Here is a 20,909-nt window from a genome sequence, read left to right on the forward strand (position 1 = left end):
TATACACATATACTTGCACTTTGCCCATGAATACATGCATTTAAAAAGTCTTAAATATTGTATTTTTATATAAATAATGTATCTTATGGTTTATTTATCATTAATTAATAAACATGAAAGCTCAAACGTATGACCTTCTGTGTTTACGACTCGTTCGAGTAAGTAAATTATTCAATGACTCATTTAAAACACAAAAAGACTCGCTTGTTGCCTCCTACTGGTAAAAACTGGTAACCCCCAGAAAGAGTCACTGAACGAGTCGGCGTACGAATAAATGTATTCTTTTGTAGAGATCAGAATCAAAGATTCGAGTCACTGAGACGATTCTAAATCTCCACGGCCGGTCATGTGACTCAACATGGCGTCATCATGAGATAGAATAAACCATAGACATATAAATATTTATATGTCTATGGAATAAACAACTTTGGGCTTCAGTTTTCACGCCTTCATGTGAGTGTCATATATCATTTTAAATATATTTTTCAAACGTAATGTATTGTGGAGAACATCACTTAGTGCACTATTTTTTATTATATAAATTCTATTGCATTAGATTGCAAACTATGAATCCAGGTGGAAAATCATGCTAAATCAAAGTAATTTCTAGTGGATATATGAAATCAGATCGCCTCTGGTTCATACGGGTGTCCTAATAGGTTAGGAGTGTATTCCCACCTTTTTGTTGACAAAGTATACACCAAAATACGACGATCCTCCAAACTGCGTAGGTAGAAATAGCTAAATATATATACGCTATATTGCAAACACACTGACTATAGTTTCTGATTTATTTTTATTAGTTTAAACACGGTTGTCAGTACTTAATTATGATAAGTAATAATTATCTTCATTTCTGACCAGAATTAAACAGTAATAATGTCATATTTGATCTTTTTTTTTTTACTTTTTTTTTTTTTCTCAGATAATTACTGCGGACCCTCTAGCGTCCCCTTGTGGTCCCCATGTTTCGAAAACCACAGTAATAGAAAAATAATCTCTGATTTTAGGATATTAAGTATGTTAGACATTGGTAGTTGTAGTTACAACCGAAAAGACCCCACATGCTTAATTTTGATCCAGCATTTCTTTCTTAATATTTAAAAACCATATTTTTGTGACATGGAAATTGTGCCTGCGCTACAGAATCTTTCTTTAAAATAAACCTTTTCCACATTGACATGACTTTGTAGCTTTAGTGTGGATGTGGTGTGTGTGCTGTAGACTGGCTGCCCTCTGCCCTTCTGAGCAGGATTTACATTTTTAGGATAATGTTTTGTTCACTGTCAGATTAAATCTATAGAAGAAAGGTTTCAACAAACTGCTAAAATGTTATGTGAAATAAGATCCTCTGGCATTGTGATTGGAGCGCTGACAAATGTCTGTTGTTGTACCAGAGTTGGCACCAGTGGGACAGAGGCCAAACGGCGCTCTTTACAGAGTTATGAGCTTGTGAATAAAGACAGATTGGGTACTTAAGGGCATGTGTTCACTCCTGTAAATAGCCACAGAGGATGTAATGTGCTCCTATTTTCATTTGATGTTCGTAATTCTGGCATCTATTCAACATTTATTCACAATAACACATGTATTTATTTGAATCTATAATGTAAGTAAAATAATCATGAACATATCTTAATATGAATCAAATGACTTAAAATGCATTTATTCAATAAAATGTATTTAATATCTGAGAATAGATATTTCATGTAAATAGAATTTTCTAAATGTTTTAAAATTAAATAAATAGAATGACCATGAGATTATTTTTTACAATTTTTTTTAGAAGAAGATTAAGGGTGCAATGCTATATAAATGTCGATCAGAGCAGACATAAGAAAAAGCTGGTGTTTGACGGGCACCAGAGGGCGCTGACAAGCTTATTATTACTATTATTATTATTATTATTATTATTATTATTTTTATTATTATTAATAAAACGTGTAACTTGTGCAGTTTCCTCAGTGTGATGAGTGAAAACATGACGAGCTAAGTATGTGAGTATAGCATAAATTGACTGTTTTTAAGCATAGTTTCAAAATCATTTAAATAATATAACAATTGTCTATCAGTCTCTATTTATGTTCTGAAGACTCTTTCAATGAAAATGACATAGAAGATAGCAAATATATTTGTGTTGGAAACATTTAGCTACATAAGAGGTGCATCCTAGTGAAGAGTGAATGCTAGTAAACATATTTATAGACCAAGAAGTCTGTTGTGTTACAATATGATTAAATCACACTTACAAATATGATAATGTAACCATAATAAACCAAAAGACTACAATGGCTACAATTATAAACGTATTCATTTAGATATTAAAAAAATGAGATAAAATTGTACATGTTTCTTCTGTAGTAGCAATAACCGTAGTAGGAGTTTTGAAATGGTAAATAATGAAAGGTTTGTTTGGGGAATGTTGGAAAGGCCTGTCATTGGGATTCTTCCATTCCTCACTTCTGTTACAGAGAATAAATGCCTTCTGCTTTCTGGCAGTGCTCAGTTGGTGTGTTGTAGTATTGTGGAACAAACGGCCACCAGAGGGCACTTTTAGATCAGTGTGAAACGCATCTGAAGCTGATTAAAAGGTGTGAAAGAATTTTTTCCCATTAACCTTGTGAATTTTCACCCTCATTTTATTTACCCCTTAGGCAGGTAATATAAAATAAAACAAAATAACTCTTAATAAGTCATTGGAATTAAAAATACTATATTGAAAAATTTTCTTTTTTCGATGCTCAATGCTTATTTTGTCACATAGAAGGAAGCTCACTTACAAGCATTTAATAAACAGGTGATATACATGGAACAGTGCAGGAACAGGGTTATTATTTCAACCTAAAACCACAAAAAACTATATACTATACACACACACACACACACACACACACACACACACAGTACATGTATAACAATTCTCATCTGCATTAGTTTAATATTGTACAAAAATAGTATTGATAATTCTATTTATAAGAAAAATATAAAACCAAATCGCTTAATTACATTTTATGAGTGAAATATAACAATAAAACATTAATTTATCAATGTTCAAAATATTAAAAAAAAATGATCAGTGAACCAAAAATAACTCTGTGCTGGATTGAAGTTTGCAAAAGGCAATGATTTGCTGTGTAGTATGTTGGTTAACTCTAAAAATTCAAAGATTTCCATTTATGCAGTTCTCAGTTATCTTTGTGATTTTAAGCATTTAAATAATTCATTTGCCAAACTATTAGACATTTTCCTTATTCCAGGTAAAAAGTGGGGAACATCTAAATTAATTTCAGACGTTTTGAATGTAAGCCGGCTGAGTAATAAATGAGAGCCTTTTATTTTCTTGAACAAATAATTACTTGACCTTTGTCTGGCCGAAACCATATTCTGCAACATTAATGGTTATTTTAATCTCTTACTTCCATATCTTTTTCTTATTGTTGTGCATGGGATCAAAATGCCATTTCTCTTCAAATTTCGCAGAGGCTTAGGTGAGTCTAATAAATCACGCATTTTGAAGCTGAACAGCAAAGTCATCATTTTCTTTGGCTGTGTCTGTGTTTTCAGCACTCGCGTGTTTTTGAATGTCACGTAGGTTAAAAAATCTCTTTCTTCCAACCAAGTAGCAAAGCTCACTTACTTTCCAAATGTTTCAAGCCGCAGGTTTGTTTGCCTTTGTGAGGAAGATGCCGAACATTTTCACCCGAGCTGGGGGTTTGCTTTGTTTGTTGATGCTGGATTGAAGGTCTGCAATCAGCCAGATGCTCTGTCTGGCAGTAACATGTGTTGTCTTGGCATCTACGAGATAATATGTTTAGTCGATCTGCATGATCACACTGGCAAAGTAGGGGCCAATTTGTGATCTTTGAATCTCGTTCAAACCCGAATTTCAGGCCCTGTTTTTGATGGAGTCTCTCCAAATATTCTCACTCTTAACCGGCTGACATCCAGCTGTTACAGATGGTGGACGCTCTGGATCCAACTGGACAATATTAGGTCCAAGTCTCTGCTTCTCAGAACTGAGACCCCAGTGTTGAAGCCTGCTGTTTTCCTTTGTGCTGCAGAGAGTTTTACTGTAGACATCGAGATGGTCTTGTGGATTTGAGCTCGCTGGAGTCGATCCGGTCATGGCGCTCTTCATCTTTACTGATTGGGGGAATAGAGGAAGTGTCTAATGATGAGAAAATAGAACCTAATGTCTTTTACTTTCATGAAATACAGTATTTTTGGTGTATTTAGTTTGTGAACATTTTCCACAACAGCCAATAAAAAAGGTTAAATTAAATTAATAAATTAAAATGTTAAATACATTTTTTGTTTTGTTTTTTTCAAAATGGAATTTTGAAGGAGGCCTTTTAGTTTTTAAATATCAATGTCATTTTTAATTACTATTATTATTATCATTGTAATAGTATTTTTGCAAAAACTGTGGTATTATAAAGTATTATATAGAGTATTTAATTAGTATACACAGATTGTCCAACAAAATTAACCCAAAATACAAAAAAATAAATGAATACATTTATACTTCAAAAGAGTTCTTCTTATTATTATTATTATTTAAATGACAAAAAAGTTAAGAACATTTAAATAATAATTTTTATAATTTTAAATCAACAGAGATTCAGAAAAATTATTATACTTAGGATATCCCATATTATATATATATATGCTTAGATACTTGAAATTGGCAGATAGATTCAGTAAATTTTTATACTTAGACAGAGATCCTGTAGTATATTTTTAAATGTAACTGATATTTGACAGTAAAGATATTTATTTAATTTAGCATTTCAAGCTGGTATTTAATATGTTTTGTGTTACCTACAGTACGGCTCTCAAAAAACTGTTTTCCAACCACAAGATGAAAGATGAAAGACAGAGCATTTGGAGAGACGTCTCGATTTCACTCCTTCACACATGAACAGCTGCATCAAACTGCACCAGATATACACAGACTGTAAGTAACAGAATATTTATAGCTAAACCTGAATTACCAGGTAATCTCTCGCTTCCTACTGAATTAATAATTTGTCATTCAGAATGTGTACTTAGTTACTTAGCAACCACCTCCATTCATTTACATTTCCAGCACTGGCATGTGTGCTTATTTTTCATGGTGCTAAATTTCCAATTGGCAATAAAATGTTGGAATTAACATGCAGTGTGCAAATCAAAAGTGTGTATGCCGCTGTGCTTCGTCAGAGTCTGGTGAGCTTGAAGAAGACTATCAGAGCATGTTATGAGGAGCTGAGACGATGCAGAAATGATTTTCACTCACAAAGTGCTTGTAAATTTCTCAAACAGCTCTAATATTGTGGAAGAAACTCCCACAGTAGTAATAAAAAAAATAAAATCAGTTAAATTGATAAATCATTAATCATTAATTATGATTTACTGTCTGGTATTTAAAGTTATTATTTGGTGTTTTAAGTTTGTATTAAAATATGTTGTCCCACAACAGTCATCAAAAAAAAAAAAAACAACCTTCAGTAATTATCATTACATATATTAACATTCATAAGTATTTTTCTTGGTGTAAGTTAATGAAATGAAAATTTAATGAAATGCAGTTTATAGATGATGAGATCCTATATTTTAAAATACATTTTCTAAAATATGTTAAACTGACAGAAAGCTTCATGAAGCTTCTCATACTTTAAAGGAGATCCAATATTATGTATTATTATTAATATTTTAAATGGACAATTATTCAGAGAGCTTCTTAGAGATGGAGAGATTCCATTTTTAACCTTAATATTTAAAAAGAAAATATATATATATATATATATTGTAAGGTATTTTCCACAAGCAGTTACAAAGAAAAGGCAAGTTAACACATTAATTAAACGTGAAAGTTTAAATGAGACATTATACATGAGACTTTTTACTTTGAAATTAAATACAGTATTCTTTGGCTGTGTCACAGTCCCAGAGCTGAGGGCAATATAAGCTTGTATAGCCTGTAAAAATGTTTAAAAGTCTCTCTGGTCCTCTTCTCCTGTGTTTGTATACGCTGCAGTTTTAAATTCACCCTGTAGGAGGCATCATTTATTCTGTGTCAATTTCAGCTTGTTCACTTCCTTTTTATTACAGTCAGCTTCCTTTTTATTACAGTCTGTGGTAGTTTGTCACACACTATGATGTTGTTTTCAAATTCGGGTGTTTTTTATTCGGATAGATGGATCATATTAATTCTCCACATAACTAGATTTGCTTGTTGAAATCGCACACAGGCTTTGCAGTGATATGGGGGTCTGGTGTTCTCCCTTCCTCTTGTACACAGAGCCCCGTGCTGTGAAGCGACTGGTGCACCTTATAGATTTCTCCTAAATAAATCATCCTTATGGGACAAAGATGCATTTCACTGCATCAGAGAAGAAGAATGAGGGCAGGAGGATTTATGATGGGAGATGGGAGCCTTGATGTTGCTGTCAGCTGTTATTGCGGCTGCGCCTCAGACCTGGAGCGCTTTCACAGGAACGTAAGCTAAGCCTGCGCCGGGCCTGAACGCAGCCAACATGGCCTCCACATCCAAAAACAGATCTGCTGGAGGCTTTTGAAGTTCACGCGGCCCAACCTGTCACTACTGCACATTTGTACTTCCACTCTCTCTCTCTCTCTCTCAACTCATTCATCTTTCCCGGGCGGTTTCTCAGCCTGTGGTGCTGAAATATGGCAGATGAACCTGTTACATGTTAGTTTAAGAGATAGTGTAGGTGTAAATTACACAGGAGGCTCTGGCTAACCTTATTTATGAGAGGGCTGTCAGGTGTTTAGGTGTTAGAGCGAGACGTGCAGCTTAAATGGTTTACTCTGCTGTAAATCAGAGCGTGCGTGCCACATTTGTGCACTGGGGTATGAACATGTGTTTACATGTGTGCGCCTCTCTGTTTTTGTGTACTGGAGGTTCTGGTAAACTCCGCTCGAGCCTCAGACGGAGGCCACCAGCATGGACAGAGCTTTCTGTTATTTCTTTTATGAGTTTAATTTAATTTTATCTAAATATGTAGCTCATAAACCCTCTTGTAGTAATATTTACCCATTTTATTGCAGGTGAGCTGAAGCTGATTGTATCTGTCATCAGTAATTAGGTTCATATTCTGCACTATTGCACAACATTGGATGTACCTTGATTTATTTTCTTCTTTTTTTCTTTTTCATGCACTTTCATTCAAAAGTTTGTGGTTGGTATGATTTTTTTGTAAGAATTATTTTATTTAGCAAGGATGCATTCAATTAATCAAAAGGGACGTTCATAACGTAACATTTCTATTTCAAAATAAATGAATTCTGCTCATCAAAGAATCCTGAAAAGGTTTCCACAAAAATAACAGTTTTCAACAATAAATAATTGTAATACATGTTTGAGCACAAAATTAACATTTTAGAAGGATTTCTGAAGGATCATGGGACACTGAAGACTGAATACATTACATTTTAAGTTGTTTTAAAATTCACAATATTAATATTTTTACTTTGTGTTTGATCAAATAACTGCAGCCTTTAAAAAACATTATAAAATTTGACGTACCTTTTTTGAATGGAAGTGTGATTAACAGTAAATGAAACAATCCATAGAACTAGAGAAAAATTATATATATATATATATATATATATATATATATATCATTATTATTTTATTTTATTTTTGATAATTATTTTGGTTAATTTTTGTTATCAGTCAATACTATAGTTTTATTTTTTATTTAATTTAATTTTAAATACATTTTATTTTTTTATGTAACTTAACTTAATATTACTTTGTTTGAAAAACAATATTCAGTTTTCATACTGTACTGTATAATGTTGTGAGGCTTAATTCGCATTTGGCTGATTTAATTTTTATGGTTTAATTTTTTTATTTATTATACAAAATGGTATAGAATTTTAATATGTTTATGGGACATAGCATGAAGTTAATTTCTGGCTTACCAGTAACTGTCTAGAATGTTAATGTCAGTCTTTCCTTCTTTTAAATGTTTCAAGTCATATTTATATATTTTAATTCATATGAGGTATTTTTGTATTTAAAGTTTTGCATTTAAACAAGCTTCAGTCCTCAGTTAAGAATGGTAAAAAAAAAGTAAATGGCAATTAAAGGTGTAGCCATGTGTTATAATGCCTTAAAAGTGAATATTTTGCTCCGTCTCAATAGAAGTGCACCTGCATGTGACCCAGTGAATGGAGCTGAGCTGATGAATCGGTCTGTGATACCGAAGAGGATGTTGAAGCGCATTGAGAATGAATCATTGAAGCACTAAACCCACTCAGAGCACTTAGAGAGTCTGGATGTGAGCGCTTCTGGGAGATGTGTTGATTTTATACCTGTGGGCGTTTACGATCCACCCTCCATTCATTCTTTGAGTAGCCCAGAATTAGGACAAGCACTTCAGTGAAAAATAATCCCATGTACTAACACTAGATGTTCTAGCGTTGATAGCAATGTCCTACTCTTATATTACATATAAGAGATCGTTGTATTGGAGGTAACAGGATTTGTTACCATTTTTACATTGTTAGCGTGAGTCTAACGTGTTGCGATGGGATTCTTTGGGGTTGCTTGTCATTGTCCTCGTCTCGCCTGCAGGTACGGCGTGTCTCTTGTGTCAGCCAGAGCTCAGAGGTATTGTTTGGTAAGTGGTTAAGTGTCCTGCTCTTTGCGGGGCGAGGGAGGAGACAGACGGGGCGGGGCGGGGCGAGGCAGTGCTGGACCTCCTCAGCTGCAGGCGGGTACATCTGGACCCAGTCTAAACATGGCACAGGTCTGTCTCATGTGTCTCTGATGATCTCACACCGGCAGATTTATGATTCCCAGTGTGTGTTTTCATTTGACATATACACATGCGCTTGCAGACAGTTTTTGTCTTAAAGGAGACACCAGCACAGGGCTCAACAGTAAGGATTTTTCTGTTTGCCCTCCAGTAGTCCAAATTTGTATTGGTCCTGCAAATGTTGTCACTGGACCCGGCACATGTAAATATGTTTTATTTTAGATATATGTTTATCATTTTAATATTATATGCTACAGTATAGAGGATCATTATTGGAGTCAGTAAATTATTTAATGTTTTTGAAATACCGCTAAGTCTCTTATGCTCACCAAGGTTGCATTTATTTCAATATTAATACTTTTTTAAAATTTTAATATATTTTAAAATGTAATTTATCCCAAAGCTGATGATCAGTTGAACCTTCAGAAATCATTCTAATATTCTGATTTAGGGCTATAAAAAGTTTATTCTTATCGATGTTGAAAACAGTTTACAGCTTAGTATTTTTGTGGAAACAGTGTTTATTTATGTTATTTTGGTGTAGAAATAAAAAAAATATATATATATATTTTTTAACATTATTTATTAATTTATTTTTTTATTTTTAAGTTTTTTTTCAAAGATTTTACAACTTGCTATGAAAGCTGGAAATTATGTTTAAATGCCATGGCTTCATAAATTAATATTATCATTATTAGATCCTTTACAGGAAATTACATTTTCATGGCATCACACATAAACAACTCGCTAACTCCGTTTAATAAACACTTTAGGTGGAAAATAATGATTTGTTTGTCAAAACATTACTGACTGGTTGTCATTTTATCCTATTTTCATGCTAAGCAATTCTTACAGTTTCAACAACCTTATCTTTTTGTTAACCTGAAAGCCAAACCTTTAAATTTGCAAGATATAAAAATACACGTACATTGAATGTACATAGCAAAATCAGTATGAATAATGTATTACCCTGTCATTAATGGATCAAACTGCTGGGAACTATTCTAATTATAAAGTTAATAACTCACTTACTCAGACAAAATCACTTGAAGTCACATCCAATTCTGAAGAAACTTGATTTCACTTCAACAGCTGTTAGTAGCAAAAAGTAAAACCATAGGTATGTGACTTTACTATTACTATAGTTTTTGAAGCAATGTAAAAATTCTAAACCTGATGAGACTAATCTGACTTGGTTCTGATTAATATATTCTCACGCTTGCCTTTTCTAACTCTGTGTTTCAGTAGCTCATCCTGACGCTCCCCTTTCCCCTTTGCTCTTGTTTGACACGGGTTATAAAGCACCCTTTTAAGGGTAGGAGACATAAATAACAACTCGCTCTTCTTTTGGAGGGGATTTCCTGAGGCCCAGACCACTAGGCCTGATGGAGAGAGACCTGTGAGAGGCTGTGTTAGACTCTAAAGTTTGTATGCACAGTGTGAGCAAGTGGAAAACATAGGTCTGTGCCCTTCTTAGAAACTCCTGTGAAAACAAACAGCAAACCTCCAATGGCTCGTGGTGTGAGGCTTTTGCTCTGAGGTTTGTGTGAATGTGTGTGGCATTCTCTCCTTGCTGTTTGGGTAAAAAAGCGAGGGCAGTGACCCACTCCCCCTCCTTCCCCCCCAAATGGTCATCCAGACGAACTAGCTCTCTTTTGTTTCCTCTTTCTGTTCCTCTCCCCCTCCTCTTCCAGTCTGCTTTATTGCACTTGATTCCAAGCGCGGTCATTCCTGAGATGGTGCAGATAGCAGCTGCAGCTGAATTGCCCACCATAAAGCATCCTCAAACCCGCCGGAGCGCTGGCAGTGGGGGCTGGGCCACACCGAGCATTCAGTTCGCTGCTAATTTCTACACTTAAAATTGAATGGTCGGAATCTCCTGGAGTTTTGCCTTGAATTAGAGTGACTTGTTTTGAATTAGATTGGAATTGCAGAATGGTCTGAAATCTTCTGATGTATTGGATCAGATGGGGTTGTGGCATTGTAAGGCAAAGCATTAGAAATGTAGTCTATCCTATTGGTACTGGTTAGAGATATGCGAGCGCTGTCAGTCACTATTTACCTGCAGGGGGCGATAGAGAATGTGAATGTGACTGTTTTCTGAATGGAAAACTAAATGACTGCTATACTATACTGTGAAAATATTTAGTGAAACCGTAGGCAATTAATATAGAAGTTATAAATGTAATGCTTTTACATGATCCCACTTGACTTCAACATACTGCATGTTTAATGTTTAAGTACATTAAATGGTTAATTCAGCAATAAAAAACAATCCATTTTATTGTCTATCAATGCATTGCATGTTTATTCCAGTTTGGTAATTTAGTTTAATTTAATTTATTTTGGTAATATTTATATTTCGATAAATTGATATATAATTAGCATTTGCGTATTAATTTATTTATTAATCGGTCAGTACATTGTATGTTCACTTCGGTTATTTAGATTAATTTCAGTTTAATTTATTTATTTTATTCATTCATTTATCTGTTTTCATTTCATGATACATTTAGTCTGGTTATTTGGTTTAATTGTAGTTTAATTTATTTTGAATATCATATTTCTTTTTTATTATAATTTATTAGTATTTTTATATATTTTCCAGTCCAATCAAAATGAGTCTAGAGATTAATGTAGCATAAGACACTTTAAATACTGTTCTGAAGTATGCAGTGTGCATACTGTGCACATTATGTACATTTTTCATAAATTATGAAGATGTCCAATTACATTTGCCTTGACTTGCCTTTAGTTCCAGTATGATAAATGAACTGCTAATTCTTCTTTTTTTATCCCTTGATTCATTTAATTGTTATGCTAAGAGTTACACGTTGGATTAAAAATAATGTATTTAATTTACAAGAAAACTTGATGCTTCCCCATGCATTAAACAAGCATGCATTGCCAGTGTGTCTTTCAAGGCCACCACTGAAGTTTCTGTAGACATTGCCAATTTCACTTTTGTTGCAACTCGCATGTTGACCTCACACATAGCTGACAAATACCTCCTCTGGTTTCTGCGGCTTCTCCTCGCTTCATCATGGCCCCGTGACTATGATTGACTGAAAAACACACAGAGTCGCGGGGAGCAGGTGAGCAAGACCGGGCGGCTTCATCTGGCAGCCGTTCCCGTGTGATCCCTCAGCAGGAGGAGGAACGCACAGTGCCTTGCAGGTATGGCCACCTCCCAGACAGATGAGCCTGGTGACAGGAGGGACGCAACAACCTGCAATTGCGCCGTCTGACACGATCCGTCAATGTCCCCCTGTCACCCCCTCGACTCATGCAAACATAACTCCCCTGTACAAGCACGCAGAGGTTGTTTTCTAAAAGCAGGCCTACAGGAATTGGCAATAATGAGCACGTTCACTCACACCTGTGATGGCACGCACACATGAAAACAAACAGTTTCCTTCATCTGTATACGCTGTTGACTCACAGCTTCTACTGAAAAGAGATCGAGGAAATAAGGGGAATGCAACAGAGTTTTTAGATTCCACTCCAGGGCGCTTATCTGGCCTCTGTGACTTTGTCTCTTGATAAAACATGTCTGTTTGTTTTATCTATTTCTTGAGGGGCTCTTTGAACAGCAGACAATGACATGCTGTCTTGTGATCATCCCTACACCAACCAGCCACAAGGTGGCACTCACTCTCAACAGGCAACTACCAAGTTCACAAGTCTTTTTTTTCCTCTCCACACTGCTATGGGCATGCTGATGTATCATGGTGCAATGAAAAGCAGGAAATGAGAGAGGAGACATAAATGTGTTTGGTGCATGCAGGGACTAATGGAGTCTACCTTTGCCAGTACATTAGGAACAAAACGAGAGGTGAGAGGGAGAACGCCACCCGTCCGAGTCAGAGCGATCGTGCCCTAATGGAGAAGGGAAATAGAAGTCGGTGTCAGTGAAATGCCAGGCCTCTGGCTGTGTTGTTGATACATTTGTTTCCTGTTAGTCCACTTATTTATGGTCAAGGGTTTCTTAATTTCCACACAGTGATTCATTACGTGCAAGAATGAGGTCAGGAGAAAGGTTGTGGCAATTAGTTACATTAAAGAGGCATTTTATGCCCTCAACCTGATGTGTTCACATTCTGCTTTGGCTTTGAAAATGTGACACTTTTTTAGGGCTCAAAAATAAGGATGGCCCGCAGGTCCAGTGCTCGGTCCGAGAGGATTTTCAGGACAAAGCTTTGTTCTTGCTATGTTCTTTGATCTTGCAAATATTATTACGTGTTGTTTTCTATGCTCAATGTTTCTAATATTTTGCTGACACATTACCTCATCACGATGAATGCACATTAGTCTGATATTAGTCTGCATCACACTGGAGATGAAAGTTCATGGCTTTGTGGGATACAATATTCAATCTCTCAAGCTCTATTTTTTAAAATTATTTATTTAAGTTTTAATGTTTTTATTTTTTATTGCATTTCAAAAAAATGTCTGAACATTCGAGTCTGCTCAAATGATGAATAAAAAAAAAAGATAAAAATGACAGCTCATATTAGGGTACATCTTGCATTGGAGAAGAATATAGGATACAGTATTCCACACATTAAACTCGGTTCATTTTGAGAAACAGTAGGTTTTATCAGTATTGTGTGCATACTGACAGTATGTTTCGATGTACTGTATGCATAATATATTGCAGCAATGGTAAGAGCGTTGTGGTAGTTTCACCATGCTGAAATCCATGTACATGCAGTTTACATTCAATATAGCTTACTATAAGATTATATCTACTCTTCCAGCAGTATACAGTGTGTATGGTTTGCTCAGTATGTGAATGTCCTGTATGCAGGTCATACTAGATTACCTAATACATTTGCCTTGAGTTTACCATCTATTTCCAGTATGATTAATGAATTACAATTAACATCAATTTTTAACACCTTTTTCTCTACTCGTTAGTACGTAATGATAATAGTTATTTTAATTAAAATGTGAATTTTATGTAATTTCCAAGATAACCAGATGCTATGATTTAATAAAAGTATCGTTCTGAATTCTGTTGATTTAAATGTTGACAATGTAACATTATTTAGATAATTGCAAGATTGACTGATAGTCATGGAAACATCTTTAAGACAAGGTTGTAAATGACAAACAAACCAGTAATGTTATGTGTATATGTATATATAACATATTTGATTTTTTTGGTCTTTGCAAATGTTATGGTTGACCACTGCTTTCAATATTTAAAGACTGGTCTTTTACTCACTTCTTGCTGCATTACTGATTGATCATTTCTATACAAGTTTAAATGATGATGCACCTTTCATGTGTTTTGCAAGTGCCAGCAATTCAGCCATGTGCTTTTTCCCCATTCTAGTTTTTATAGGCCAAAAGAATGTGAACTGATTTATGATTCCCTTATGTGCTGAATGCACATATTTTGCACATGTGGACACAAACGTGCACTTTTTCTTCAGTGTACCAGTGCACAGATAGGACTGGACTAGTCAGTTAATGACGCATCCATTTGCATAGAACATGCAAATCACACACTGGGCCCAGAGAGATTTGCGACCTTTCGTATTCTCCTGCGCCTTGTAAAAACACACACTCACGAGTGTGCGAGACATGTAGAAACACGCACATGTGAGCGTTGGTGCACAGCCGGGAGCGCGGTTTGTTGTTTCCGTGTCTTTCTGCTGTGGCTTGTGGGGCTGATCGATGCTACTTTACTGCTTCCCTCAGATTCAGTCGAGTTCAACGGGAGGGGAAGGTGATTCATCAGCGGGGAAAGAGAAGGTGGAAGAGATAGAGCGAGGGAATTAGAAATGGAGATAGAGAGCATGTTGGAGAGAAAAAGAGAGAGAGCCACAAACACATTATGAGGGGGAGGCAAAAGCTGCGATACACAGATGCAGCGCAGGGGTGCCGGAGATACAGGAGAAGTGAAGCGTTATATCACAGCGATGAAGAGCTGCTGAGAACTGAGGTAGTGGCAGGGCAACCCAAGTATGACCCAAACTTTTTGCACATGCCGTGCATACCGAAACATGCGGTATGTTTCCCATTACGGAGCAACTCTCTGCCTTGCTGCATGAATCATGGGTAAGAGTGCAGGGGAGTGGAGAGAATGCCGCACTGTGAAGATTTCACATGAGATACCTTTTTTTAACTAGGTGCAGTCCATCATATAGCCACTACCTGCTGCAGGCCAGATGATACAGCTGTCCCTCAGCTCCTCTTCTTGTCTGCACGTTTGCCATGCATCTATCTTTGTCCGTCCTGCCATGTTTACATGTCTGTCTGTCTTTTTGTCTGTTATTTGTTTGTCTGTTGTCTAACAAAAAAGGTGCATCTCAATAAATTAGAATGTCATGGAAAAGTTCATTTATTCCAGTAATTCAACTCAAATTGTGAAACTTGTGTATTACATAAATTCACTGCACACAGACTGAAGTAGTTTAATTCTTTAGTTCTTTTGATTGTGATGATTTTGACTCACATTTAACAAAAACCCACCAATTTACTATCTCAACAAATTAGAATATGGTGAAATGCCAATCAGCTAATCAACTCAAAACACCTGCACAGGTTTCCTGAGCCTTCAGAATGGTTTCTCAGTTTGGTTTTATAGGCTACACAATCATGGGGAAGACTGCTGATCTGACAGCTGTCCAGAGGGCAATCATTGACACCCTTCACAAGGAGGGTAAGCCACAAACATTCATTGCCAAAGAAGCAGGATGTTCACAGAGTGCTGTATCCAAGCATGTAAACAGAAGGTTGAGTGAAAGGAAAAAGATGCACAACCAATCGAGAGTTAATTTGTCATCTGCTGGTATTGGTCCATTGTGTTTTTTGAAAACCAAAGTCACTGCACCCATTTACCAAGTAATTTTGGAGCACTTTATGCTTCCTTCTGCAACCAGCTTTTTGAAGATCTACGGTGAAACGCTTCTGCTTTATTGATAATGCACATTCATGAGATCGGGTTAGGGCTAGTCATGACTCTGTGGAAACATTCTTTCTATAACAATGCACTGAAATATTGTATATTCTTTTACAGTCATGTACTCATTTTAATTTTATGTGGCCTAAATGAAAGATTTGTTCTTCACATATTGCCCTTAATGGTACCTTCCTTCTCAAAGTGTCTCAAGCAATAATGACCGGACACGTTTGACGTGTCTCAGAAAGGTAGACCAAGGGCATCGCTGTTTGTACCTTGGGTGTTGTATCGCGGTTTTTCGGTTCTGTTTGAATATCGTTACACCGCATCTATCTATCTGTCTGTTTGTCCATCTTTCTATCTATCTATCTGTCTGTTCGTCTGTCTGTATTTATCTATCTGTCCGTCTCTCTGTGTTTATCTATCTCCTGGTCTATCTATTTATTTGTGTGTCAGTATGTTGGTCTGACTGTCCATCCATCCATCCATCGTTTGTCCGTCTTTCTGTATGTGTTTATTTTTTCTGTCAGTCTATCGATTCATCTGTGTGTCTGTAATCTATCTATCTATCTATCTATCTATCTATCTATCTATCTATCTATCTATCTATCTATCTATCTATCTATCTGTCTGTCTGTCTGTCTGTCTGTCTGTCTGTCTGTCTGTCCGTCTTTTGTGTTCTGTCTGTCTGTGTTTATCTATCTTTCTATTTTTCTGTCTGTCTGTGCTTATCTATCTCTATCTGTCTGATCTTTTATTTTTTATTTCAAATTAGGCCTACGTTTATGTGGCTTTCTTCAACTTTTCATTGTATTTCTACTTCCTTACATTTAAATTTTAATTGCAGGTCTGCGTCCTTTTTGTTACTTCACTTCAAATGAAATTCAAATTGGTGAATTAAATTTTCAATTAGTTTCCGAATGGTTAATTTCTCAGTTCTTTGCTTTTGAATGTTGTTCACTGTCCATTGTATTTCTGAGAATAGTTTTGTTAAGTCAGATCGCCGATGATGTCACCACATAGCACTTGAGGTTGCCATAACAACAGTCTTATATCAGGTCTGCATTTCTGTTTAGCCCTAGTTTATTGGCTCAGTAAGGAATAACACATCGAGACGGGGTCTAGACATGTTAGATTCAAAGTGCTAATAATCCGCGGTTTAGCTGAAATCCCTCCGATTATCTTTCCCTTTTACTTCCTCTCTTGCTTTCTCCCTCGCATCCCCTTGCTTCCCAACTCTCTTTCTTTTGATGGATGGCTTGCTCTTGTACTTCCAATCTGCTATCTCGCCTGATGCGGTTAGGGTCTCTGACGCTGCTGCAGGCAGAGGGAGGGAGGGAGGGAGGGCTAGCCGAGCAGGATGAGGACGGGGTGATGTGGAGGACACGACATCTGGAAAACAAGCAAATGAAAAAGAATGCTCGTGCACCGCGCTACAGCAGACAGACAGCACGTGCCGCACAAACAAACAATCTCAGCATGGCTAGCATCAGCTACTGCGTTACACGCACCAGGCACCTCAGTGCAAGCCTTTTGTGTTTTAAAAAATGTATTTCGCTTTGATGAGTATAAAACAGAATGCATTGAATTTGAGTATAGATCATACTCAGCCTTGTCAGTGTTCAAGGTGAAGTGCAAGTCAGTGACCAGCAGAGGGAGCTGTTTGCCTCAGTCAGGTTTCCAAGGGGTGTCCTGTACCTGAATGCTAATGAGCACTGTAATGAGAATTGAATAACCCGCAGATACACGTTTATAATTCAAATTAATAGATGCAATAAATGATGCTATGCAGACAAGGGTTTCATTAATGCACTAAATGTGGTGATCTGTGAACGTGTTGTCACATTTTTATAAAATTATCATAGTTGTATTTATATGCTTCATTGTAGTTTCTTGACATGCCAGAGAACCACTGATGAAAATATTATAATGGGCCTTAGCTCAACATATTTAATTTGACATAAAACTGAGGCTGTAGGCTGTTTAAATGGGGTTTTCCAGTGGACAAAAAAAGTAGAAAACATTTAGTTATGAAAATTAGAGTTGACCTAGGACATTGAACATTTACACTTTTGTTTGGAACAAAACAGTAAAGAAAAAAAGCGTAAACTGAGGTAAAGCAGTGTTTCCTTTTGTTCAAACAGCAAAACGAAAAATTAAGCTTCCACAACTTTCCAAAATAGGAAATCTAAGAGAGAGCTGCCAAATTTATTGTGGGAAGCTGTATTTGAAATGTGACTTCTTACACAGTATGAAAAAGGCAAATGGGTAGCCTTTTTTTAATGATAAATCCAATTTCAATAAGTGATCTAGCAACCTCATTAACATAATTAAATATATTCAAGTAAATATTAGCAGTGACAGTTTCAGTTTTTTCTTAGATTAATATATAACCCTTGTAATAATCATATCCTTTAATCTTTAGATTTTACAGAATTTGCAGAAAAATCATTAATCTTGAGGATGTCGCTAATACCATTACCATTATTGCTGTTAACTACATTGCAGCAGTGTTAACGAGTTTTACTGATTTTGTTTATTTTTATTTATTTTGTAATAATGTTTCGTTACCAATGCCAATACAACAATACAAAAAATGTACCGTATATTTAATACCTAGATTAAAAATACATAATTTATTTACCTTGCTAAATTGAAGAGAAAATGCTTTAACAAAGGGTTAATTTAAAAGACTTTATTTTTGTATATTCTATGTTGTGACTATGGTCTTTAAAAACATTTTAGAATTAAAATTTAAATTAATAGTTAGCAAGAAATCATAAACAACAGAAACGATCATGTTTAAGAACAGTGATATTATTTTAATTACTGCATATCTTTAAAGGCACAATTTATCTATTCTAGTTTTACTAGAAGTAGTTCTGTTCTGTTTATTCAGCCTTTTTTTCCACCCAACACCTTAACATTTTATTATTACCTTTTGTCGCAATTCACTCAGTCAGAAGAGCAAAAGTGATCAACACAATAAAATCTGAGATATTTCTGATAAAGGTTATAAGTTAGTCTCGTGTGTCTGAGCATTTATTAGTAACTTAATCTCTCAGTGCCAATGTTCTCAGACGTTTCTTTGATTTTCCAGGTGAGAAGAACATGTAATGCTATATGTAGGACACTGACCTAAACTGCTTGACCTCTGGAAAGGGCTGTCAAAGGTCAACTCACTTGACATCTCTGCCCACATCTTACTGATGAACACACCAGTTCAACAACGCACATCTGTGCATTTGAGACAAACAATATCAAGTGCGAGCGTAAAATGACACATGGAAGTAATCTGTTCATCCCTGCTCTGGACAAGAGGCATTTTTAATTTCACTGGAGGATAAAAAGCCAGCGGCGGAGCTCCATCCATTTTGTACGGTGCCTTAATTTCACACAGCCCACAGAAAAATTGGCAGTCGATTTGTTTTTTGAAGATCCCTCCACTGATAGTAATTAAATTTGCTCTTGTCTCTCGTTTTTTTCTCTTTTCTCCATATCTCCTCCTCTCTTCCCCATCTGTATGCCTCTACTCCCTCTTCTCATTCTCATTCACCATCATCCCTCACTGTCATGCGTCCGCTCCGAGCCATCGACCTCTGCTCTCAGCCCTGGTTCAGCAGCGGGTCACCCGAGGGAGGGGGCTTGTGTTATTGGGGGGTGCCAGCTTCCTTACCTCTCCGTGGATACAGCTGCTGCTGCCATGGCAACTGGATTGCAGACAGTGTAAGGACCCGTGTGCAGATACTTGCAGAGACTTCCAGAGAAAGACGCTCTAATGGTGTGTTACAGGACCTCGTTGTGCTTTAAAGCAGGTTTAACCGCATAAGTGAAAATGATGAGGGAAAACCTCAAACTTGGACTTTTATGTTTAATTAGCTGCTCAACACAGTCTGTTCCTATGGTTTAGAGTTCCTTTACAGTTTAGGGATAGGAACAGAGTTTGGCTGGTAATTGTTTGATAGGGAAGCTAAAGTGTTGATGACAAACATGTCTAAGTAACCTTAACTATGTCATTGGGTTCTTGGTTTTGAATTTAGGGATGCAGTGATATTTCAATTCTGGCCTATATACCAGCTGATTTTTATTTTTATGTTGTAGTAATGATAACTGATACATTGCTAATGTTAAAATACTAAGATTACTTACTAAAATACCGAAGCAAAAATAAATAAATAAAAGAATAGGACAATTATTGTTTAAATATTATCAATGTAGTATTGTTTCAATGCCGTTTTATTATTTTAATATATTCATATATTTGTATTAATTTTATTTTAATAGTTTTATTATATTTTTAAAAAATATAAAAATTGAATTCAATATTAAAAACCTTAAACATAAAATCTTAATAATAATAAAATGTACAGTTATTTAAGCATTTTTTTGCATTATTATAAATATTGTTATTTTTATGCTATTTTAAATATGGTATTTTGATGTTATTTTAATGTCATAAAAACATGAAAATAAAGAAAATGCTAAAGATTATATTTAACTGTCAGTATTTGTGACTAAGACGAATGTAAAAAATAATGTTAATAATATAATAATTCAATTTACTTATAAAGTACTTTTCTCAAACCCCAGTGAGCTTGCACAATTAAATATCTAATATTGGTTAATAATGCATATCCAATATAGGCGGTTAAAAAAAATAAACTAAAAAAAAAAGATACAATTTCAATATGTTGTGCATCCTTATTTTAATTATCACATGGCTAATGTTGTTTTTCTTTTCCTGTTTTCATATTGGGGAGGTGAGAGGTGAGAAGTGCTGCAGAAGTAGAATTGAATTGATTCAAGCATCATGCTCGTCTCTTGTTGCCAAAGTTTATAATCCAGTTCAGTGCAGCATGTGTATAACGGACAGCTAGTGAATGCATTTGAGCCTATTTACGCCCGCAGCCAGCTCTACTTGAAAATGGCCAGTACACACCAAAGGAATGTTTAATAAATCAAAAACCGATTAGTGACATGATGTTGGTATCTTAGTGTAGATGATAAAGAGTCACTTGCAAATTGTGAGGTCAAATGAAGGAGAGAAAGTGAGCAGGAAGGAGGACGAGAATGGAAGAAATAGCCATAAGCGGAGTTTGCAATCTCTCCAGGTGTTGCAGCACTGAACGGACTTGCTTCACTAAGAGCCTCGGGCCACGAGGTTCAGGCCAGGTGGAGCTCCCACAAAAGAGACCATTAATTATGACTTCACCCCTCCTTCTTCT

At 35.8% G+C, this 20,909-nt stretch overlaps 1 long non-coding RNA gene across 2 annotated transcripts in view; it reads left to right on the plus strand.

Annotated features, from left to right (window-relative positions):
• Nucleotides 1-317: 317 nt before the first annotated feature.
• The window catches only part of LOC127944806 (uncharacterized), a 68,673-nt gene continuing 48,081 nt past the window's right edge, over nt 318-20,909 (plus strand). Inside the window, exon 1 of one of the 2 annotated variants that reach the window (XR_008150434.1) lies at nt 318-453. This is a non-coding gene — a long non-coding RNA (uncharacterized LOC127944806). Of the gene's footprint in view, nt 454-4,838; nt 4,958-20,909 lie in introns of those variants that run through there. The other variant, XR_008150435.1, reaches the window with a different exon arrangement.

This window comes from Carassius gibelio, chromosome A23 (genome assembly GCF_023724105.1).
Source record: "Carassius gibelio isolate Cgi1373 ecotype wild population from Czech Republic chromosome A23, carGib1.2-hapl.c, whole genome shotgun sequence".
NCBI lineage: Eukaryota > Metazoa > Chordata > Actinopteri > Cypriniformes > Cyprinidae > Carassius > Carassius gibelio.